Source organism: Dendrobates tinctorius, unplaced genomic scaffold (genome assembly GCF_039654945.1).
Source record: "Dendrobates tinctorius isolate UK_male_01 unplaced genomic scaffold, ASM3965494v1 ptg000083l, whole genome shotgun sequence".
Classification (NCBI taxonomy): Eukaryota; Metazoa; Chordata; class Amphibia; order Anura; family Dendrobatidae; genus Dendrobates; species Dendrobates tinctorius.
In genome coordinates this window covers 18,740,373-18,765,889 of record NW_027361751.1, presented here as the reverse complement: position 1 = coordinate 18,765,889, position 25,517 = coordinate 18,740,373, and the positions used below count along the sequence as shown (strand labels likewise).

Below are 25,517 nucleotides of genomic sequence, written 5' to 3'. Positions count from 1 at the left end.
TGTACCACACAGTAGGATACTCAAACAGTGACCCACACACAGTATGCTGCCCCCCACACATTATGATGTGTGTATAATGTATGTTACCTTGGTAATCAGGCACAGTAAAAGGGTTAATATGTGTATCTCTAGTCGTTTATAGCAGAGGGATGGTTGCTACCAGAGTCCTTTGGTAGCTGTATGACACCATCGTTAGTGATCTTGGGCAGATAAGCTATTAATTTTTGCATCCCTGCTGGTCTATTGTAGAGAATAGGTTACTGACACCATTCCTGGAGGTCCAGAGGATAAAAGGTCTTAATGTCTCACACTGGTGGTCTGGGGCAGAGAAGGAATTAGTGTTAATATCCTTGGTGGTCTATTACCAAGAAATGGTTAACGTCAGCATCCTTGGCTATCTAAGGTTGAGAAAGGATAAAGGTCAAAATACGAGGTGGTCTAGGGTAGAAGAGCTGGGGTCCTCTAACAGGAGATTGAACATTGATTGTACATTAAACATTTTGTTCTGCTGAGCTGATTGACTTTGGGACCATCATTGTAGCAGTTTAGGGGAGTTGTAGGAAGTGCAACCTTAGAAATAAGATTGTTACTATAAAGCATTATATTAACGGGGTTGTGTGCCCCTTTTAAATGTTATAGGCCAAGCATGGTGCATAAAAAAAGCAAACTTCTCTAGAAATCCCCCCTACTATTCTTCTCTTAGAAGTGCCTGAGTTTCCCACTAGACTCCTTACTTGCTCTTTCTTTGATGGCTTTGGCTAGTGATTGACTGCAACAGTCACATCCTTATGATCAGAATATAGTCTTTTTTCAGTCTCACGGATATATACCTCCTGCAGTCTATCACTGACTACAGTGGTTACATACCCTTCCTTGCCAAGAGAGGAATTAAGTAGACCCATGGGGTACCTGGGCACCACTAAGAGAAGAAAGACAGGGCATCTCTAGTAGAGTATGCTGCATCATTAATTTTTCACCCTGCTTGGTCACATTTCAACATAAAAAGGGGTAAACAATCTACTTAAAAAATATTTTTGGAATAATGATATTATTTAGTTTGTGGTAGTAGGTAGTCTTTTTTTGGAAGCTATAATGTTCCCAACAGATCCTATATAATCAGATGAAATACAGTTGAAACCAGAAGTTTATATACTGTATACTATATAAAAAGACCCATGTGCATGTTTTTCTCAATATCTGACATGAAATCAGAATAAACCTACAGCTAGGAATTACATTGATAACTCGTACTACCCGTAGATCAGATTCCACAGTGTATTGTTCATTGTCAACATTATGGCTTAATAAAAAAGGAACAAAATGTACAGTTGAAACCAGAAGTTTACATACTCTTTATAAAAAGACACATATCCATGTTTTTCTCACTATCTGACATGAAATCAGAATAAATCTTTCCTGTTTTAGGTCAATTAGGATTACTATAATTATTAATATTTGCCAAATGCCAGAATAATGACAGAGAGAGAATGTTTTAAGGCATTTTTATTATTTACTGCAAAGTCAAAAGTTTACATACATTTCATTAGTATTTGGTACCATAGCCCTTAAACTGAATGATTTGGGTCAAACGTTTGGGATATCCTTCCACAAGCTTCTCACAATCTATAAAAGACAAAATGAAAAAGCCATGCTATAATTAAATAAGTAAAAAGCAAAAGTGCATTTAAAGCTGCTTGTTTCCCGGCGATCTCACTCATTGTAACGCGGCTTCTCCTCTGATCTAACACTGACAGATGATCAGAGGTGAAGCAGCGTTACTATGTGACTAGATCGCTGCCTGGCACAGCTGATCGCTGCCTGGCACAGCTGTGCCAGGCAGCGATCTTGTCACACAGTAACGCTGCTTCTCCTCTGATCATCTGTCATTGTGAGATCAGAGGAGAAGTCGCGTTATTATGTGCCAGGCAGCGATCTTGTCACATAGTAACGCTGCTTCACCTCTGATCATCTGTCAGTGTGAGATCATAGGAGAAGTGGCGTTACTATGAGTCAGATCACAGGGCAGCAATCTTGTCACAAAAATAAAAAAAGTAAAGAAAAAAAAAAAGCAGGTACACAGGTTAGGGCTAGGGCTAGGGTAAGGGCTAGGGTTAGGGTTAGGGCTAGGGTTAGGGTTAGGGCTAGGGTTAGGGCTAGGGCTGGGATTAAGGTTATGGGTGTGTTGGTGTTAGGTTTTTGGTTAGGGTTATGGTTAGGGCTGAGATTAGGGTTAGGGGTGTGTTGGGGTTAGGGTTGGAATTAGAATTGGGGGTTTCCACTGTTTAGGTACATCAGGGGCTCTGTAAATGCAATATGACGCCCGCAGACCATTTCATCAAAGTCTGCATTCCAGAACGTCACTACTTCCCTTCCGAGCCCCACCGTGTGCCCAAACAGTAGTTTTCTCCCACATATGGGGTACCAGCGTACTCAGGACAAATTGGACAACAACTCTTAGGGTCCAATTTCTCCTGTTACCCTTGTGAAAATAAAAATTGGGGGCTAAAAGATCATTTTTGTGGAAAAAAAATTATTTTTTTATTTTCACGCCTCTACGTTATAAACTTTACTGAAACACTTGGGGGTTCAAAGTGCTCACCACACATCTAGATAAGTCCCTTGGGGGGTCTAATTTCCAAAATGGGGTCACTTGTGGGGGGTTTCCACTGTTTAGGTACATCAGGGGCTCTCCAAATGCGACATGGCATCCGATCTCAATTCCAGCCAATTCTGCATTGAAAAAGTCAAACGGCACTCCTTCCGTTCTGAGCTCTGCCGTGTGCTCAAACAGTGGTTTAGCCCCACATACGGGGTATTGGCGTATTCGGGAGAAATTGCACAAAAAATTTTGTGGTTCATTTTCTCTTTTTACACTTGTGAAAATAAAAAAAATGGTTTTGAAGTAAAATGTTTGTGAAAAAAAGTTAAATGTTTATTTTTTCCTTCCATATTCCATTCATTCATGTGAAGCACCTGAAGGGTTAATGAACTTCTTGAATGTGGTTTTGAGTACATGGAGAGGTGCAGTTTTTAGAATGGTGTCACTTTTGGGTATTTTTTGTCATATTGACCCCCCAAACTCACTTCAAATGTGAGGTGGTCCCTAAAAAAAATGGCGTTGCAAATTTTGTTGTAAAAATAAGAAATCGCTGGTCAACTTTTAACCCTTATAACTTCCTAAAAAAAAAAATTATGTTTCCAAAATTGTGCAGATGTAAAGTAGACATGTGGGAAATGTTATTTATTAACTATTTTGTGCGATATCACTCTCTGATTTAAGGGCATAAAAATTAAAAGTTTGAAAACTGCAAAATTTTCTAAATTTTTGCCAAATTTTGATTTTTTTTAACAAATAAGCGCAGATCATAGCTAAAAATTTTTACCACCATCATGAAGTACAATATGTCATGAGAAAAAAATGTCAGAATCAGTAGGATCCGTTGAAGCGTTCTAGAGTTATGGCCTCATAAAGTGACACTGGTCAGAATTGAAAAAATTGGCCCGGTCACGAAGGCAAAAACAGGCTCAGGTGCGAAGGGGTTAAATACAGTTTCCAGCTCAGGAGAGGGAGGCCACACCCCAACTTGCACAGAATGCAAAAATACAAAGAAAAAACACAAAAATTGAGCTTGGTTTGAGTTGGTACACATGCAGCATATAAATGCATGTTCACATGGCCAAAAAGCATACAAAATCTACAAAAGACAAAATGAAAAAAACCCTGCTATAATTAAATAAGTGAAAAGCAAAAGTGCATTTAAATCATACAGAGTTCTTAGTAATACTGTATTTGATCAAACATAGCATAAAAGCCGTCCCACCATCGACAAGGTGACCACTGATTGTGTTCATGTATTTTTGTTGTAGTTTCACCATCTATATACCTACATTCAATAAACCACAGATTCAACTACAGTCTCCCTTATTGGACCCCGGTAGAGCGGTTTAGCTGCTTATTAAGCTATATGAATCCCATTCATTTAGCTGAAGACAGGACAGTCACAAACTTACGCTGCTAATAAAAAGTTCAATGATATAAACTGCTAAACAAAAATGAACTGGTACAAAAATGAAGTTAAAAATGTATAGAAAAAACTACATGCTATACAAAATTGTGTATGAAAAACAATAATGACACAGAATGTTGCTTTGTGGAGTATATAGTTCACCAAAGTTGTCAATGTCCAGATTTTGCCAGTGTAATGACTGAACGGCAATAGCGAACATTAAGGGCAATTAGCATTGTACTGCCTCTACCTGTACTACATGTACTAGACTGCTCTCCACCACCATTTCATATAGTGTTCTGCTGTCCACCTGTACTACATGCACTGTACTGCAATCCACTGTACTGTGCTCTACCTGTACTACATGTAATGGACTACTCTTGATCTATATTTCATATACTGTCCAATCTCTACCTGTACTACATGTACTGCACTGCCATCTACCTGTTCTGCATGTACTGCACTGCTATCTACCTGTACTACATGTACTGCACTGCTATCTACCTGCACTACATGTATTGTACTGCCATCTGCCTGTAATACATGTACTGCACTGCCATCTCCCTGTACTACATGTACTACCATCTACCTGTACTACATGTATTGTACTGCCATCTACCTGTACTACATGTACTGCACTGCCATCTACCTGTACTACATGCACTTCACTGCCATCTACCTGTACTATATGCACTACACTGCCATCTACCTGTACTACATGTACTGCACTGCTGTCTACCTGTACTACATGTACTGCACTGCTATCTACCTGTACTACATGTACTGCACTGCCATCTACCTGTACTATATGCACTTCACTGTCATCTACCTGTACTATATGCACTGCACTGCTGTATACCTGTACTGCATGTACTGCACTGCTATCTACCTGTACTACATGTACTGCACTGCCATCTACCTGTACTATATGCACTGCACTGGCATCTACCAGTACTACATGCACTGCACTGCCATCTACCTGTACTACATGTACTGCACTGCTGTCTATCTGTACTACATGTACTGCACTGCCTTCTACCTGTACTATATGCACTGCACTGCTGTCTACCTGTACTACATGTACTGCACTGCTATCTACCTGTACTACATGTACTGCACTGCCATTTACCTGTACTACATGTACCGCACTGCTGTATATCTGTAATAAGTGCAATATTTTGTAAGATGGGATGAAAAAGTAAAAAAAAAGTACATTTTTGAGGTGATACATAAGGGCCAAATAAATGGCACGTTATTGTCCCTATCCACTTATCAAGCTGTAACAGATTTTTAACTAGGTCATTAGGTAAACAGTATTCCATTTTGCTTCTGAACACTTTGTATAATTTTCTCAATGTGTTTTAATTGACTTTAGTTTAATAATTGATGTTAAATGTTCTTTTCATAACTTATTTATTGCTGGCCAAGTCATGTCTACTACTCTTGAAAAATCATTGAATAAAAAAACAATGATCTTATATCATAATAGACTAAATAGAAGCTACTGTGCAAGTTAGGATTTTGCATAATCACAGATACTCCTAGCATCTAATCAGAATTTATTTAAATTTTAAAACACATCAACATAGAGATAGAAACTCCAATTAAACAGTTTCAAAGCCATACCTGATATTCTTATTTTTTATTTTTTTATAATTATTATTATTATTATTAATAGTGGTAGCAGATATAATTATGTTTAATCATAAGAAAGTGTCATCTTTCTTGATATCCTGCAGCCAACAATGCACACGTTTCCTGCCCCCAGTCCCTCTATAAGGATCCATACACCTCATCTGGGGAAGGGAGGATGCAGCTGCAGATTCCCTCTTTCTCTATGAGACTGTAGTGGGTGGACATTAAATCAAGAAGAGCCTGCCCACACAGTGGACATGGAGAGAAAAGATAAGCATGTGTATCTTGACCATCGGGACCCTTACCAACCACTAAAATCAAAAGCTTGCACCTCTGGTAAACCTCAGCAGATTGTTTTCTTTGAATAGAACTACTGTTAATAAAGAACTCGATTTGGAAAATTCTTTCCAAAGTTGGGTGATGTAATCACAGTGAACATCTCAGCAGAGCACCAAGAATTACCTGCCTCCATTATCACTACTAGTGGCATAACTTGAAACTCATGGGCCCCAAAGCAAAGCTCCAATATTTGCAAGTCTTTAATACCATTGTTCATGTAATATAGGCCAAAGAGACTTTTTAGGCCCCCCAGTTTCCAGGGCCCAGGTGCGATTGCAACTCCTGCACCCATTGTAGATACGCTCCTGATCACTACTTTATTTCTGGTATGTCTGTCTTTGAGAACCTACTGTACAGAAACTTATATGGAAATTTTATTTTATGCTTTTTTTGGAAACTATCGACCTTTTATACAATATTTGATATTTTAGCCTGGTTCTTGCCTGGTTTTTGTTGCCTGCTTTTGTTGTCTTCTTTTCTCACCAGTTTCCTGCCTGGTTTTGTTGTCTGGTTTTGTCACCAGTTTCCTGCCTGGTTTTGTTGTCTGGTTTTGTCTCCTGTTTCCTGCCTGGTTTTGTTGTCTGGTTTTGTCACCAGTTTCCTGCCTGGTTTTGTTGTCTGGTTTTGTCACCAGTTTCCTGACTGGTTTTGTCGTCTAGTTCCTGACAGGTTTTTTTTTTTGCTTGGCTCCTACTTGGTTTTGACATCTTGCTCCTGCATTGTTTTGACACTTGATTCCTGCTTGCATTTTGACAGCTGGTTCTTGCCTGCTAGTCATGTGGCTTCTGCTCCATTATCTCACCAGATTTCTTTGCTCCTTCTTGAATTTGTTGTTTGGGTCCTGCCTCGTTTTGTTACTTTGCTACTGCCTTCTCTCCTGGTTTCTGCCTAGTTTTGTCATCTTGTTCCTGCCTTGCTTTGGCACCTGCTTCCTGATCGATTTGTTCTCTGCTTCTATTGCCAATGTCATCTTCACACTTGTTCCTTGACTAAGGCTTCATCTTATTCTGTGACTTGTTGCATCCTGACCTTGACCTGAGAATCTAACCAGAAAAGTCAATACTCCATAACTTCACACCCCAGTTTATCCAGCACCAAAGTATTTGCAACTTTTCTGGTAAGAAACATAATAGAATAGCTGTCCGTATAATGTCTCAATTGACCAAGATTCACCATATTGGAAGCTGATCTCCCTATTCTCTATTACCATTCTGCATTTTAGCTCATAATGTGGGATCTTGAATGATGGGACACATCTCTAATATAGACATATTGCACACAGACACATTATAGTTTATGGCCTTTCTCAAATGCCTGTTATTTTTGTGGTCTGATGGGCCATAACAAAATGGAGGCATGAGTTAGATGGGACCAATTTGTGGACCAAACTTCTCTATTTAAGTGAACGGGACTGGGAGAAAATTGGTATTTTTTTTCATTTGAGAAATCTGATGAAATACTGATGGTAAAAACTGACAGACATGTTGACCAAAAATGGAAGAAAATTGGATTGAGCACACTGAAGGAAATCTGTCCACTTTTTGTGCATCAGAAAAAAATGACTTGGAAGTAAAGTCTCAATGGGGCAGGTAGACAAGAATTATCAAGGCAGTTTGACAAGAATTGTCTTCATGAGATTGTATGGTGACTTGTAGTCACATATATAAATGTACCCTCATATTACTACCATGATAGAACTGCTATGGTTTCCTCGGAAATAAAAAAAAACCTATAAGGTACGTGCACCCAGGCCAAATTTTAATTAATTAAAGAAAGAGCCGGATTTTCATGTTACTACCCTGTAACAACTTCATAGATTTTTACAAACTTTAGCTTGGAGCCTGCTGAGATAAACCGCATCTTCTTCTGAAATGACAATGACATTCACCACAGTCCACCTCCCTCATATGCAATCAAGAAAATATTGAACTGAGCTTTTGTTAATTCTTCCTAATCATTATAATTAGATGAGTGGGATCGATTTGCATTCATTTCATTTTTAACATGCAGATTCTCAAGCGACCATTCTGCAGAACCCCACTATGAAACTTTTCACTGTGTCAATGGATACTCATTCATTAAATGATATTGACTCTTAGAGGACGTTAATCAGTAATAGGCTTAAAACTGATTCAAATAAATGGACATTTCAAATACATGGCATGAATGAGATTGCAAGGTGACCCCTTGGTATTCATGAACAGATTGGAATATTATGGAGCCAACTTAGGTGTATACTTGTTACTGGGGTTTTACCATGAAAACTATTGCTTAAAACTCCATAGACCATATTAATAGAAGTATAAATGCAATATACATTTAATAAGATACAGTATGCTGTTTTCTAAATATGTTACATTTTCACCCATAAAAGTGGCTCCTGCTGTTTCTCCTGTAGCTAGAATATTTGTCCACCCGTTCTTGTGGACTCACATGCTCAGTAGTTTACTTCCTTTGTCTCTAAGGTTCATTCACAGTGCTCAATCAGTGAAGATGATGATACTATGTAGTAATGATAAATATATGAATGGATGGATGGATAGATGCAGCACTGGCAAAATTTAGGAGTACGAAACCTCCCAGTAGGCAAGAACCAAACCCTCCAAATACAAAAACAATAAGGGGGTCCACACTGCAATTGAAATATTTTTTTTTAAAAACTTACTTATAAGAGCCCATTGTGGCGACTTTCACGGCTCACCAGGTGAGGTGGATTCTATAAACCCCAGGTCCAGGTGGACACATGGACTTTGGGTGTTGATGCAGCAAACAAGAAGGCATGTAGATAGACAGGACTGTAAAGGATCCCCAGATATCCAGGATTAGCAGTGTGGTTGCAGCAGAAATGAATGCAATCACAAACACAAGGCATAAGTAGGAAAAATGGCAGCAGACGCCTAACAAAGAAGTAGGAGTCTTAGAAAATCAATCCTAAAGCACAGGTGTTTGTGTCAATGGGTTTTAACCCCTTCCCGACATGCGCCGTACATGTACTGTACTGAGGGAACAGCGTTCCTGCAAATAGCAGCACAAATACGGCGCACTGATCGCACTGCTTCAAGCTAAGTTCCGCGGCGATCAGGTGTGGATGACAGCTCTGTGTTAGAGCTGACAATCCTGCAGCAACGCCCACAATAGGCACCGATCGCCGGCATTTAGCCCATCTGATGCCTCTGTGAGTAGTGACAGCGGCATAGATGAGCATCACGCAGGGAATAAGTTCCTTGCACGCTTCCATCAGGACAACATGATGCCACAAGATGGCCATGGGGTCCTTCATGGTCCTGCAGAGAAGGTGACTTGTAAGCGCCTGTTGAAAGCAGGCGCTGACATGCCTCCTTCCTTGCCTGTTAGATTGATGACGTGATACTCTGCAGTGCAGAGTATCACATCAGCGATCTAACACCTTACAGTGATGTCCCAGGATGGGATATAAAAAAGTGTAAAAGTATTTTTTTTTAAATCCCCAAATAAAGAAAAAAATCAAATATTTTTTCAATAAATACATATATGTAAAAAAAAAAAACAATAAAAGGACACATATTTGGTTTTGTCGTGTCCATAACGACCCTCTCTATAAAACTGTCCCAGTAGTTAACCCCTTCAGTGAAGACCGTAAAAAAATAAACAACAAGGCAAAAAACAATGCTTTATCATCATACTGCCGAACAAAAAGTGCAATAAAACATGATCAAAAAGACTAATGTTAATAAAAATAGTATTGCTGAAAACATCATCTTGTCCGGCAACAAAACAGCCATCATGCAGCTCCATCAGCAGAAAAATAAAAAAGTTAAAAGCTATAGCTCTCAGAATAAAGTTGTGCAAAAATAAATATTATTTCTATAAAATAGTTTTTATTGTGTAAAAGCGCCAAAACACAAAAAAATATAAATATATAGTTTGGGTGTCGCTGTTATCGTACTGACACGAAGAATAAACCTGCCTTACCAATTTTACCACACGTGGAATGGTATAAAAAAAAGCAGCAATTCCTGAATAGCTGGTATTTGTTTATTCCTTCTCCCAAAAATCAGAATAGAAAGCGATCAAAAAATGTCATGTGTCCGAAAATGGTACCAATAAAAACGTCAGCTTGTCCCACAAAAAAGAAGCCAAAATATGACTCTGTCGGGAGAAATATGGAAAAATTATAGCTCTCAAAATGTGGTGGTGCAAAAACTAGTTTTTGCAATAAAAAGCATCTTTTTTTGTGTGACAGAAGCCAAATATAAAAACCCGATATAAATCTGGTATCGCTGTAATCACACCGTCCTGAAGAATAAAGTCGCCTAATTACTTATACTGCACGAGGAACAGTGTAAAAAATAAATAAAACCAATTCCTCACATGCTATTGATTTTTTCATTCTGCCTCTCAAAGATCACAGTAAGGCTTGGCGCAGTTATCCTGCGCTCTGCGCTGAGTGCTTACACCAGGTTTTCCATGTAAATCTCTGAAATACGTGATTCAAACGGAACTTCTGGTGGAAGATTCCCTATAGTGAGATCAATTGAGGCACTGTGGATGCTATAGGACCTGTGATCCAGCAGTGTCAGTCTTTTTAGGATTGCATAAAAGTGCCATTGGCCACAGTTTTGTGCACTTCTGAAAAGAACAGAGGCCAGACGGAGTCCAGAGTAACTCTGTTGCCTCATTATAGTGAATGGATCCATCTGGGGTTTAATCTGTCATGTCACTCAGAGATTTAGATGGAAACCCTGCTGTAAGTGCTCAGCGTAGAGCGCCGGATAAATGTGATCATAAATGTCATATAAAATGTTCCTAATAAAAGCTTCAACTCAATCTACAAAAAAGCAAGCCCTCACTCAGGTCCATCATCTGTTAACAGAAATTTAGGGACTTCCACACTACTGGTAGAACAAAGTCTCTGGGAAAGCGAAATGGCTCCTCAGCATCCAAAAGAAATTCAGCAAGTTCTGCTTTTCTAGCACTTAGAGGCTCTGTATATGGAGTCGGCAAACTATTTTAGGAAAATCTGTGCTCCATGAGGCAAATAGCGCTCCGTCCCTCCCGAGTCTCTCTGTATGGCTAAGCAGTACTGTACAGCCACATATGGTGTATTTTTACATTCAGCAGAAATTGTAATTTTGGTGCCATTTTTACCGTTTTCCCAGTATGAAAATGTAAAATTTGGGACTAACACAATTTTGGTGGTAAAAATGTAAACTATTTTTTCTTCACTGCCCAATGGTATAACATTCTGTGACACATCTATGGTGTCAATATAATTATTGCACCTCTAGATGAATTCATTGAGAGGTTTAGTTTGCAAAATGAGGTCACTTATGGGAGGGATCTGCTGTTCTTGCACCTCAGGGACTCTGCCAGTGTGACATGGCACCCTCAAACCAGTGCAGCAAAATCTTCACTGTAATATGGCAGTACTTCCATTCTGAACTTTTCACTGTGCCTCAAAAGTAGTTTTCAACCACATATGGGGTATCGGTGAACTCAGGAGAAATCGCAAAAAAATTTTATGGTCCATTTGCTCCTGTTACCCTTATGAAAATACAAAATTTGGAGCTAAAAAGATTTTTGTGGGAAAAATGTGATATTTTTTATTTTCATGGCTCTACGATATAAACTTCTGTGAAGCATCTGGGGGTTCAAGGTGTTCAATACACATCTAGGGAAGTTCCCAAAGGGGTCTAGTTTCCAAAATGTTGTCACTTATGGGGGGTTTCCACTGTTTAAACACATCAGGGGCTCTCCAAACGCGACATGGCATTCTCTAATTATTCCAGCAAATTTACATTCAAAAAGTCAAATGTCACTCCTTCCATTCCAAGCCCTGCTGTGCGCCCTGTGAGACAGTGACCGGCATTGTTGTAAATGGCCGGTATGTGTCGCAGAGGAGGGGTGTCCTCTGCACTGTAAGTCAGTAATGTTGCTCTGGGCCTGTAGTTCTACAAGCTTTGTTTATGTTTATAAGGGGGGTTTACAGGGTTAGCCAGAGAGCTGGGTGGGACTGGCTAACCACACACACACACCCCACCTATGGGGGTGGTTTCAGCTACATAATGTGACTGTGGTTTGGGTCACATGGTCAGTGTTGTAAGGTCCTGAAGGTCTCTGTTTTGGAAGGTCCTGGGAGTAGGATCGGATTCCTGAAGAGCACAGTGTGAGACCAGGTACCTGCAGAGTCTGTAACAAATAACTGTGGAAGGGAAGCTACCATCCTTCTGAGGGCCTGGACTGTAGGGTTTGGCCTGTGGAACAAGTCAGCGTGTGGAGCGGAGCTCCAGGACAGTGATCCCAGTTAGACAGCTTCTTTGTGAACCTAGGACTTACAAGGAGTCAGCATGTGGAGCAGAGCTCCTGGAAGATAACCCAGAGTATGGGGGTCTGTGTGCACTGACGAGGGTCAGTTAATGAACTGTGTGGCCAGCCATGGTAACTGGATGGAGTATGGTCCAGCATGTTTACAGACTGCAACTTAATGTCGACTTCCATGGTCGTAAAGTAATGGACAATGCGTGGTGCGGTTTATGATGGTTAAATAAACCAAAATAAGACTGCGTGAAAAACCATGCCTGTTTGCTTTAATCCCGTTGCCAAGGGAGTGTCCCCAACCCACACAGTAAGCATTGTCTTACATATGGTGATAGACTGCGGGCAACAGTCCAGTAAGCACGTGTGGATGTAATTGCTGTGGATTGGCGGGGCCACTGAATTTTCTTTCAAGACAGCTTGCTATGGCTTGGCAGGGCCACGAAGATTACAAGTGGTAACTTGGAGGGGTTACAAAGCTTGCTGTGGTCTTTGGTAGTCCGCAGAGCTATCTGGAGGTCTGTAGAGCCATCCAGAGGTCCGCAGAGCCATCTGAAGGTCCGCAGAGCCGTTTGGAGTTGTACAGAGTTTGGCAGAGCCTTGTGGAGCCGTGCAGAGTGGTGCAGAGCCGTGCAGAGCAGCAGTGGCTTGTGATCGGCAGCCAGAGGTGCCAGGAGAGCCAGTGGCTGTAGCAGAGACTGTGGCAGTGCCAGCAGGAGCTGATGAGGTGTCATAATAGGGCATTGGTGGTTCAGGTCGTACAAACTCTTAAAGGGCCAGTGCAAGCCCAGAGAGATAATAGTGTACTGTGCAAACTGGGGCCAGGAGTGTGCCATGGGGTAGTCCACAGGATGGACCCCAGAGAGGGGTGGAGTCCCAAGAGGGGGGTGGCGATCCAAAAAAGGCAAAAGGGGTGGAGTACCAAAAAGGGACGGTATCCCAAAAGGGAGTAGTTGCCCAAAAGAGGGTGGAGTCCTGGGAAGTAGTAGTTACCCAAAAGGGGGCAGAGGATCCCAAAGTTAAACAGATGGACTGTTGCCAGGGGCAAGTGTACTATGTGTGTCCAATCTGCTATATGAACTACTAACCAGCCAAGGGGCTACGTGGGTGTGCCCTGCAGATGAATGAAAAGGAAATGTGTAGACTGGTCGATTCTGGGAGCCCAGTGACTAGTGAGAGTTGCGCCCGAGGGATTTGGAATACCCAATAGGAAGGTCGGGGTCACCTCAAGATGGCCAGGGACATTGCACTCCATGATGTCACTATAGTCCCAAGCTTAACCTGTCCGGTGATAATAGGCCAGACTTTAGGTTGTTCTCAGACTTGTGGGAGAGGGGAGCATCTCTACAGCAGGAGGATGGAGGGCTTAAACTCCAGACAGTTGTTTTTCTTCACATATTGGGTATCTGGACACTCATGATAAATTGCACAAAAAATTGTATAGAGCAATTTCTCTTGTTACCCTTATGAAAATGCAAAATTTGGAGCCAAAAAAAGATTTATTTGGGAAAAATGTGATTTTTTTTATTTTCACGGTTCTACGATATAAACTTCTGTGAAGCACCTGTGGGTTCAATGTGCTCAATACACCTCTAGATAAGTTCCCTAATGGGTCTAATTTCCAAAATAGTGTCACTTGGGAGGGTTCTACAATTTAGGCACTTCAGGAGCTCTCCAAACACAACAAGGTGTCCGCTATTTATTCCAGTTAATTTTACTTTCAAAAAGTAAAAAAAAAAATAGGTCTAAAGGAAAATGTTTGTGAAAGAAAAGTAAATGTTTATTTTTTCCTTCCACATTTCAAAAATTCCAGTGAAGCACCTGAAAGGTTAATAAACTTCTTGAATGTGATTTTGAGTACCCTGAGGGGTGCAGTTTTTAGAATGGTGTCACTTTGGGGTATTTTCTGTTATATAGTCCCCTCAAAGTGACTTCAGATGTGTGGTCCCTAAAAAAATGCTTTTGCAAATTTAATTGTAAAAATGAGAAATGCCTTGTCAACTTTTAACCCTTATAACTTCCTAACAAAAAAAAATTCTGCTGATGTAAGGTAGATATGTGGGAAATGTTATTTATTAACTATTTTCTGTGAAATAACTCTGATTTAAGGGCATAAAAATTGAAAATTTTAAAATTGCAACATTTTCAAAATTTTCTCCAAATTTCTGCTTTTTTTCACAAATAAATACAAGTCATAGCAAAGAAATTTTACCACTTCATAAAGTACAATATGTCATGAGAAAACAATCTCAGAATCAGTGGATCGATTGAAGCGTTGCAGAGTTATGACCTTATAAAGTAAGAGTGGTCAGAATTTTAAAAATTGGCCTGGTCAAGAAGGTGAAAACAGACTTCAGAGCGAAGGGGTTAAATATGTCTATTAGGATGATATCATTAATCCTCGCTGGGAAACTTGCAAAACCCGACATGGAGCACAACTGAGGGAAGCAGACCAAGGGGGAAGGAAGCATGGACCTGGATACCATGGACAAGTGTATAACAGTTTACAAAACAATGTATTAAAGTTTTAGTTCAGTTTGGTTCATACTGTTAACATAGACCCAATGGGTTATTAAAAGTCAGCCTAATTTTTCAGTTGATGTGCTGCCTCTATTATAGTTTAGACAGGCAGACAGATGGATAGATAATATACATGGGATGCATAGATAGATAGGTAGACGTCCCTTAGTCTGTTTCAGTAGCCTCCACAATCATGGGGAAGACTGCTGACTTGACAGATGTCCAGGAGGTAGTCATTGACACATTCCACAAGGAGGGTAATCTACAAAAGGTCATTGCTAAAGAAGCTGGCTGTTCAAAGAGTGCTGAATCCAGGCATATTAATGGAAATTAGAGTGGAAGGAAAAAGTGCGGTAGAAAAAGGTGCACAAGCAACCGGGATAACCGCAGCCTTGAAAGAATTGTTAAGAAAGGAAGAAAAGGCCATTCAAATATTTGGGGGATATTCACAAGGAGTGGACTGCTGCTGGAGTCATTGCTTCAAGAGCCATCACACGCAGACGTATCCAGGACGTGGGCTACAAGTGTTGCATTCCTTGTGGCAAGCCACTGATGTCCAATAGACAACGCCAGTAGCGTCTCACCTTGGCCAAGGAGAAAAAGAACTGGACTGTTGCTCCGTGGTCCAAGGTGTTGTTTTCAGATGAAAGTAAATTTTACATTTCATTTGGAAATCAAGGTCCCAGAGTCTGGAGGAAGAGTGGAGGGGCCACAATCCAAGCTGCTTGAGGTCTAGTGTGAAGTTTCCACAATCAGTGATGTTTTGGGGAGCCATGTCATCTGCTGGTGTAGGTCCACTGTGTTTTATCAAGACCAAAGTGAGCGCAGCCGTCTACAAGGAAATTTTAGAGCACTTCATGCTTCCCTCTGCTGACAAGCTTTTTGGAGATGGAAATTTCATTCTCCAGCAGGACTTGGCACCTGTCCACAATGCCAAAAGTACCAATACCTGGTTTAAAAACAACAGTATCATTGTGCTTGATTGGCAGCAAACTCGCCTTACCTTAGCCCCATAGAGAATCTATGGGTATTGTCAAGAGGAGGATGAGAGACAGCAGACCCAACAATGCAGATGAGCTGAAGGCTGCTATCAAAGCAACCTGGGCTTCCATAACACCGCAGCAGTGCCACAGGCTGATCGCCTCCATGCCACGCCACTTTGATGCAATAATTGATGCAAAAGGATCCCCGACAAAGTATTGAGTGCATTTACTGAACATACATTTCAGTGTGCCAACATTTTGGATTTTAAAATCATTTTTCAAGCTGGTGATATAAAGTATTGTAATTTACTGAGATAATGACTTTTGGGTTTTCATTGGCTGTAAGCCATAATCATCAACATTAATGGAAATAAACACAAGAACACTCTGTGTGTAATGACTCTATATAATATAGGAGTTTCAGTGTAAATTTTTTTTGGTAGTGCAAGTGTTAATCTGCTCAGTTGAGAGCTCCTGGAAGCTTTCCTGCATTAAGGCTCTCATCTGTGCACTGTTAACCTCTCCCATCTCCTATATAATCTGGATCCTGGCTAGAACTCATTGTCAGAGTAGCTCATGCTACATGGCTGGAGGTTGCTGTTGGTTATCATTGGAGAATGTGTTTGTTAGGTTTATCTGTGACTGTTGCTAGGGATTGAGTGTGTGATAATTCCCTTTCTTCTCCTACTTTGATTTAAACCCATACTCCATTCTCCAGTGCATTTCTCTGTCACCATCAGAAGTAACCTGTGGAACAGGGTGAGATAGGGTGCCACTAGAGTTAGGGACAGGGAAGGAGCCCCTGGTTCCAGGACATCTGACAAGTCATGACACTTACAGTAAACAAACTAACAATGATAGACTAGTACAGGAGGAAGAGGACCTGCCCTTGCAATCTTACAGTCTACAGGATAATGGGAAGGAGACACTAGGTTTGAGAGTTGCTGTTGGAATATGTTTGGTGCAACAACTCCCTTCCTGTCTATGAGTGTTAAAAAAAACTCCCAGAGGCTCACACAGTAAGGATGAAGTTCCACAGAAACTTGAAGAATATCTTGCTGTAGTGTTTAACAAATTTGGAAGAATGCCAAAAGCCCTGCGTGCAGATAATGGAACCGAATATACAAGTGGTAAGGTGCAAATCATTTTGAAAAAGGATGGAATCACGTTCCTGACTACCATTCCATACAACCCAGAACAAATTGGCATTTCAGAGAGAAAGAACCATACTCCCTGTGAAAGTGGAAGAAGTATGTTATTTGATGCAAATCTACCTACAACGTATTGGGGAGAAGCCATCATGACAGCTTGCTATCTTCACAACAGAGTGACGGGTAAAGCCACAAATAAAACTCCACATGAGCTATGGAACTTCGAGAAGACTAACCTGAAGCACCTCAGGATATTTGGAAGCAAAACGTTTGTGTATGTTCCCAAAGAAAAACGTTCCAAGTGGGAATCACATGCAAAGCAAGGAGTCCTGGTGGGCTATAGCGAAACTCAAAAGGGATACAGAATCCTGCACCCAGAGACCAACACAGTAACAATCAGCAAAGATGTAGTGATTGATGAAAACTCTATCACTCAAATTCCATGAAGTTACACCAGTTATTCAACCTAAGAAGCAAGAACTAGAATCTCAATCACCAAACCCAGATGCCGAAAAGGAAAACACTGAAGTGTGGATAAGCTCTGAAGCCACCAAGGATGATACAGAAGAATCAAGTCAACCTCCAGTCAGGAGATCAGAAAGGCAAAACAAAGGTATCCCAGCTAGACGCCTTTCTTATATGGTCAGAACACTTCCTAAACCAGAGTCAGACATGGCAAGAGATGCAAAAACTGCCTTTCAACCAGAAGAAGAAGTGGTTAAATGCCACTAATGAAGAGATGGAGTCCCTTCACCAACTCCAGACAAGGGAGCTTACTGAGCTACCAAAAGGATGTAAGTGGGTTTCAAAAACAAACATGACTCAGAAGGTAAAGTTCACCGGTTTAAGGCAAGATTGGTCGCAAAAGGGTAATCGCAAAAGTATGGTGAAGATTATGATGCTACATTTTCTCCAGTTGTAAACAAAAAACACTAATATAAAATAAAAAATTAAAAAATAAACTGCAAATAATGCATAAAGGTAATAATAATACTAATAAGGGTATTTAGTAAACATAATTTTGATCAAAAGAATGTACAAGCCATCCTGCCACATCAAGGCAACCCTTGTGGGACAGTTCTAACTCTAGTATTTAAAACCTTTCCACTTGCGAAGTGACGTGAATGTGAAAAAGGATCGAGGGACTGAACCATTAGTAAAAGCATAGGCCAGACAGGATGGTTTTCCCAGCTCAGAAAGAGGGCGGTCACACCCATATATGCACAGAATGCACAATGAAATGAATTGTGCAAGCGGGATGGCTTGTACATTCTTTTGATCAAAATTATGTCTACTAAATACCCTTATTATTATTATTACTACCTTTATGCATTATTTGCAGTTTATTTTTTAATTTTTTATTTTAGGATATTTGTGTTTTTTGTTTTCTATGTGTAATGGTCATGTGTTAATATGCACTTACATTGTGCATACACATTAACTTACTTTCTCAGTTCAGACTCCAGTTTTTTATTCATTTCATTGTGCATTCTGTGCATATATGGGTGTGACCGCCCTCTTTCTGAGCTTGGAAAACCATCCTGTCTGGCCTATGCTTTTACTAGTGGTTCAGTCCCTCAATCCTTGTTCACATTCACGTCACTTGGCAAGTGGAAAGGTTTTAAATACTACAGTTAGGACTGTCCCACAAGGGTTGCCTTGACGTGGTGGGATGGCTTATACATTCTTTTGATCAAAATTATGTTTACTAAATACCCTTATTATTATTATTGCCTTTATGCATTATTTGCAGTTTATTTTTTAATTTTTTATTTTAGGATATTTGTGTTTTTTGTTTTCTCTGTGTAATGGTCATGTGTTAATATGCACTTACATTGTGCATACACATTAACTTTCTCAGTTTAGATTCCAGTTTTTTATTTTCTCCAGTTGTGAAGTAAACCAGATTCAGAACTTTAATGTCCATATCTGCAGTACAGTGAGACATTTTGACATCAAAGCAGCCTTCCTATATGGTGACATTGAAGAAGAGTTGTACATGAGCCAACCCAAGGGATATATTAAAAAGGGTGAAAAGCACCTTGCTTGTAAAATGCAAAAATCTCTCTTGGAACTCGAAAATGAAAAAGTTTTGATGGATGAAGGATTTAAAAAATTTCATGCTGATCCATGTTTGCATATGAAAAATGTAGCGAAGGAGTGGATGTATGTTCCACTGTATGTAGACGATATGATCATGTGTGCCACCAATACGCCACGATCCCACCACTGACACGGGTTTGTCAGTGGATGGAGGGATGCGATGCACTGCCGGCAGACGGCTATCACAGGCACAGTGGGGGCTTATCTTAGTTATCCCACCACTGACACCATGTGACCAAAATATACAGCAAGCTAATCTCGCTCTAACAATTTACCACAGAAGGGAGAATTTTAGATGCCCCACCACTGCTAACCACCTTCCAAGAACTGCGGGGATTTATGTATATCACACTTTTTCAGTTCCACTTTGGAACTCGCAGCTCTCCAGCGCCCCCCCTTACCCTCAGGTCAGTCAGGGAACTGCACCTAGGATATGTAGTCGCCGGATGGGCTGCTTGTTGTGTACGCGCACTTAGACTACTGCAGTAAGGGAATTATCAATGCTGTGGCCGCAGCCCCTCATTCAGCATGTAAGACCCGTCTGTACTGCCAGCTAGCCTAACCAACTGCACACACCACGCTGCCACCAGCCACGCTTTACTTAATCACAGAGTTAATTAAGAGGGTCCTTGACAAACCCCAAATTAGTAGCGATTATCTAAAAAAAGGGCGCATAGTTCATTTCTTAGAGCATGGAGACAGAGCTAATAGATTTTGTATCATTTTTTCCCAAAATGTGGGCAGTAATTACATAGATAAAAGTTGCTATAAAGTTGAGACATTAAATATGTACAATACAAATATAACATAACAGGGATGAAAGCAGAAAGTACACTTACGGGTGTGTGCACACGCTGCGGATTTTGCTGCGGTTCCGCAGCGGTTTTGGCCACTGCAGACCCGCAACAGTTTTTGCTGCGGTGTACAGTACCATGATTCCCTATGGGAATCAAAAACCACAATGCAGATGGGGCGGAATTTTCCGTGCGGATTATCTGCGGTTTTCAATCCGCAGAAAGAATTGACATGTCAATTGCTAGATTTGTATGCTATTCATAAAGTTAGAATTAAAGAAAAACTCCCAGAGGTTCACACAGGGAGAGCATGCAACTTTATTTCCTGTTTTTTCTGTCTGTGTGTGAGAGAAGCAGCCTGCTGTAGATGCTGCACAGATAGAGACCCACAAATGATTTATTCCTGATCTATTAAGCTTACATATATTGTTCCTGATTGTTCCTGAATAAAAAAGCTCTGTTGTCACACGCTTGGAGAGTATCCTGAATAATCCACTGCCAACAGTTGCAGTAGCTCCAATGGTTTTGAGGTGGCAGTGTGGTCATTGCAGGCTGTAAGCTTTCTTGAAGAGGTGGGTTTTCAGGTTCTGTCTGAAGGACCCAAATATGGTGGATAATCTGACGTGTTGAGGTTCAGAATTCCAGAGGATGGGGGATATTCATGAGAAGTCTTTGAGGTGGTTGGGTGGGAAATGAATAAGTGTGGATTAGAGAAGGAGGTCTGGGGAAGACCTGAGATTACATGAGGGAAGATAATTGGAGATTAGTTCGGAGATTGATATGAATGGCTTTATAGGTCCCATATCTTCCTTTTGGAAGTGCATTGAGCAGCAAGGTGGTGTGCTGGTGAAAGGGGAAAAAAAAAAAAAACTCTTTTAAATCTTCTACCTGAGCGAGTGTGAACGAGCTGAGTGTGACCTGAGCGTAAGTGCGAACTGTGGTAAGTGTGTGACTTGAGATTCTGTGAAGAGGTGTTTGGAAAACCTATAACAAATACCTGTGTGAGTTGCTGAATTGTAGGTTGCTGAGTGCTTTCTACCTGTTCAATTTTTGGGGGGCTTGGGGGCTTGTTTAACCTATTTTTTCTCTCTACAGAGTTAATCTCTTATTTTACTATCTGTTTTATGGGTTAACTATATTGCATTTACATCTTGAGGTGTAACTATATTCACAAGGGGTTAATTAAGGATGGGAGTTCATACAGTAATTAAGGGTTGATAAGGGGCAGCTGGTTGGGGCTCAACTCCTTTTGGAAGTGCATTGAGCAGCAAGGTGGTGTGCTGGTGAAAGGGGAAAAAAAAAAAAAAATTTTAAATCTACCTGAGCGAGTGTGAACGAGCTGAGTGTGAGCTGAGTGTGACCTGAGCGTAAGTGTGAACTGTGGTAAGTGTGTGACTTGAGATTCTGTGACTTTGGATTCAGGGAGTTTCCAAGGGAGGTCTTACTGAATTGCTGTTATATTATATTAATACTTTTTTTTTTTTTTTAATTTATTTTTGCTTATCTTATTGTCTGGTGCAATCCCCATTAGGATGTGCTCCACTATTGCCAATGCCATCCAGTGCACGTCTTGCCGCATGTATTAAACTCTTTGAACAGCCAGTCGAGGGTGCATACTGCTGTGCAAGATGTGAGCACGTTGTGCATTTGGAAGCCCAGATACTGGATCTAAATGTGCAGCTGGCAACACTGAGATCCATAGACAATATGGAATGGAGTCTTCTGCTCACTGAGCAGACGCTCAATGGGATAGATGAGGGGGGGATGCTAGGTTGGAGCTGCAGGACAATGAAGCAGCTAGCTGGGTGACAGTTAGAAGGCGGGGTAGAGGGAAGAGCACCAGGGAGGCTAGTCCTGATCTGGCACACCCCAATAAGTTTGCTAAGTTGGCAGATGAGGGGAGTGTTAGTGCAGGAGTAGCACCGCTGCAGCAAGGCATGTCCTCTGAAAGCCAGAGGAGTGTCTGCTCCAGTAAGGGGGGAAATAGGAGAGCAGGGCAGGCCAGACAGGTGCTGGTAGTGGGAGACTCAATTATTAGGGGAACAGATAGGGCAATCTGTCACAAAGACAGGGATCGTCGAACGGTGTGCTGCCTACCTGGCGCTCGAGTCCGACACATCGCTGATCGGGTTGACAGATTACTGGGAGGGGCTGGTGAGGATCCAGCGGTCATGGTGCACATTGGCACAAATGACAAAGTTAGAGGTAGGTGGAAGGTCCTTAAAGATGATTTCAGGGAATTAGGCTGTAAGCTTAAAGCAAGGACCTCCAAGGTGGTATTTTCGGAAATACTTCCTGTACCACGTGCCACGCCAGAGAGGCAACGGGAGATTAGGGAGGTTAATAAGTGGCTCAGGAATTGGTGTAGGAAGGAGGGGTTTGGGTTCCTGCAGAACTGGGCCGACTTCTCAGTTGGCTACAGGTTCTACGCTAGGGACGGGCTGCACCTCAATGGGGAGGGTGCAGCTGTGCTGGGGGAGAAAATGGCTAGAAGGTTGGAGGAGTGTTTAAACTAGGGACGGGGGGGAGGGTATTCCTTTTATAGGAGGGGAAGACAGTGCAGCTAGAGACCTGGGCACAAATAATGACATTGGGGGTGGGGGTGGCATGGGGGGTGGGGTTAGAACAGTTAATAATTTAAGAAAGAATAGAGGTACAGAGAGATACATAAAGTGCAAGTATACTAATGCCAGAAGCCTCGCCAACAAAATGGAGGAATTGAAGTTAATGTTGTTGGAACATAATTATGACATGATGGGGATATCTGAGACATGGCTGGACGAGAGCCACGACTGGGCGGTTAATTTACAGGGCTATAGTCTGTTCAGAAATGACTGTACAAATAAGCGAGGGGGAGGCGTGTGTTTATATGTAAAATCATCCTTAAAACCCATCCTTCGTGATAATATATATGAATCTAATGAAAATGTAGAGTCCCTGTGGGTAGAGATAAGGGGAGGGGGGAAAAATAATAAATTACTGATAGGGGTTTGTTATAAGTCTCCAAAAATAATGGAAGCAACAGAGAATATCCTCATAAAGCAAATAGATGAAGCTGCGACTCAAGGAGAAGTCATTATTATGGGGGACTTCAACTACCCTGAAATACATTGGGGAACAGAAACCTGCAGTTCCAGCAAAGGTAATAGGTTTTTGACTACTATGAGAGACAATTACCTTTCACAACTGGTTCAGGACCCAACAAGAGGGGGGGCACTGCTAGACCTAATATTAACCAACAGGCCAGACCGCATATCAAATGTAAGGGTTCGGGGTCACTTTGGTAACAGTGATCACAAATTAATAAGTTTTCATGTATCCTTTAATAAGATGTGTAGTAGAGGGGTTACAAGGACACTAAACTTCAGGAAAGCAAATTTCCAACGGATGAGAGATGATCTTGGTGCAATTAACTGGGACGATATCCTGAGACATAAAAATACACAAAGAAAATGGGAGACGTTTATTAGCATCCTGAATAGGACCTGTGCACAATATATACCGTATGGGAATAAACATGCGAGAAATAGGAAGAAAACACTATGGCTAAATAGAGCTGTAAGGGGCGCAATAAGGGACAAAAATAAAGCATTTAGCGAATTAAAGCAAATAGGTAGTGATGAGGCATTAACTAAATACAGAAGATTAAATAAATTCTGTGAAAAGCAAATCAAGACAGCAAAGATTGAGACAGATAGACTCATTGCCAGAGAAAGTAAAAATAATCCCAAAATATTCTTTAACTACATAAATAGTAAGAAACTAAAAAATGATAGTGTTGGCCCCCTTAAAAATAGTCTGGGTGAAATGGTGGATGAGGATGAGGAAAAAGCCAATATGCTAAATGACTTTTTTTCAACAGTGTTTACACAAGAAAATCCCATGACGGATAACATGATCAGGGATAAAAATTCTCTGTTAAATGTCACCTGCTTAACCCAGCAGGAAGTACGGCGGCGTCTAAAAATCACTAAAATTGACAAATCCCCGGGCCCGGATGGGATACACCCCCGAGTACTGCAGGAATTAAGCACAGTCATAGATAGACCATTATTTTTAATCTTTAAAGATTCCATAATAACAGGGTCTATACCACAGGACTGGCGTATAGCAAATGTGGTGCCAATATTCGAAAAGGGGACAAAAACTGAACTTGGAAATTATAGGCCAGTAAGTTTAACCTCAACTGTGGGTAAAATCCTGGAGGGTTTTCTAAGAGATACTATACTGGAGTATCTGGAGAAGAATAACCTCATGACCCATTATCAACATGGGTTTACAAGGGACCGTTCCTGTCAGACTAATCTGATAAGCTTTTATGAAGAGGTAAGTTCCGGACTGGACCAAGGGAATGCAGTGGATGTGGTGTACATGGACTTTTCAAAAGCTTTTGATACGGTGCCACACAAAAGGTTGATACATAAAATGAGAACAATGGGGATAGGGGAAAATATGTGTAGGTGGGGTAAGAGCTGGCTCAGGGATAGGAAACAAAGGGTGGTTATTAATGGAGCACACTCAGACTGGGTCACGGTTAGCAGTGGGGTACCACAGGGGTCAGTTTTGGGCCCGCTTCTTTTTAACATATTTATTAATGACCTTGTAGGGGGCATAGAGAGTAGAATTTCAATATTTGCAGATGACACTAAACTCTGCAGGGTAATCAATACAGAGGAGGACAATTTTATATTACAGGAGGATTTATGTAAACTAGAAGCTTGGGCTGATAAATGGCAAATGAGCTTTAATGGGGATAAATGTAAGGTCATGCACTTGGGTAGAACGAACAAGATGTATAATTATGTGCTTAATTGTAAAACACTGGGCAAAACAGTCACTGAAAAAGACCTGGGTGTATGGGTGGACGACAAACTCACATTTAGCGGCCAGTGTCAGGCAGCTGCTGCAAAGGCAAATAAAATAATGGGATGCATTAAAAGAGGCATAGATGCTCAGGAGGAGAACATAATTTTACCTCTATATAAGTCACTAGTGCGACCACACTTAGAATACTGTGTACAGTTCTGGTCTCCGGTGTATAAGAAAGACATAGCTGAACTAGAGCGGGTGCAGAGAAGAGCGACCAAGGTTATTAGGGAACTAGGGGGTCTGCAATACCAAGACAGGTTATTACATTTGGGGTTATTTAGTTTGGAGAATCGAAGGCTTAGGGGTGATCTTATTACAATGTATAAATATATGCGGGGACAATACCAAGAGCTTTCTAATGATCTTTTTACTCTTAGACCTGTGACGGGGACAAGGGGGCATCCTCTACGTCTGGAGGAAAGAAGGTTTAAGCATACTCACAGACGCGGATTCTTTACTGTAAGAGCAGTGAGACTATGGAACTCTCTGCCATGTGATGTTGTAATGAGTGATTCCCTACTAAAATTTAAGAAGGGACTGGATGCCTTTCTTGAAAAGTATAATATTACAGGGTATATACACTAGTTTCCATAATATTGCGTTGATCCAGGGAGCAAGTCTGATTGCCGTATGTGGAGTCAGGAAGGAATTTTTTTCCCCAATGTGAAGCTTACTTGTTGCCACATGGGGTTTTTTTCCCTTCCTCTGGATCAACATGTTAGGGCAAGTTAGGATAAGATATGGGTTGAACTAGATGGACTTAAAGTCTCCCTTCAACCTTAATAACTATGTTACTATGTTACTATATCATACTTTATGATT

The 25,517-nt window shown here is 41.0% G+C and overlaps 1 long non-coding RNA gene across 2 annotated transcripts in view; it reads right to left on the bottom strand.

The window, feature by feature from the left end:
- Positions 1 to 1,495: 1,495 nt before the first annotated feature.
- Positions 1,496 to 25,517, bottom strand: part of LOC141097230 (uncharacterized) — a 62,057-nt gene continuing 38,035 nt past the window's right edge. For both annotated transcript variants that reach the window (XR_012233888.1, XR_012233889.1), the window contains exon 3: positions 1,496 to 1,623. This is a non-coding gene — a long non-coding RNA (uncharacterized lncRNA). The remainder of the gene's footprint in view (positions 1,624 to 25,517) is intronic.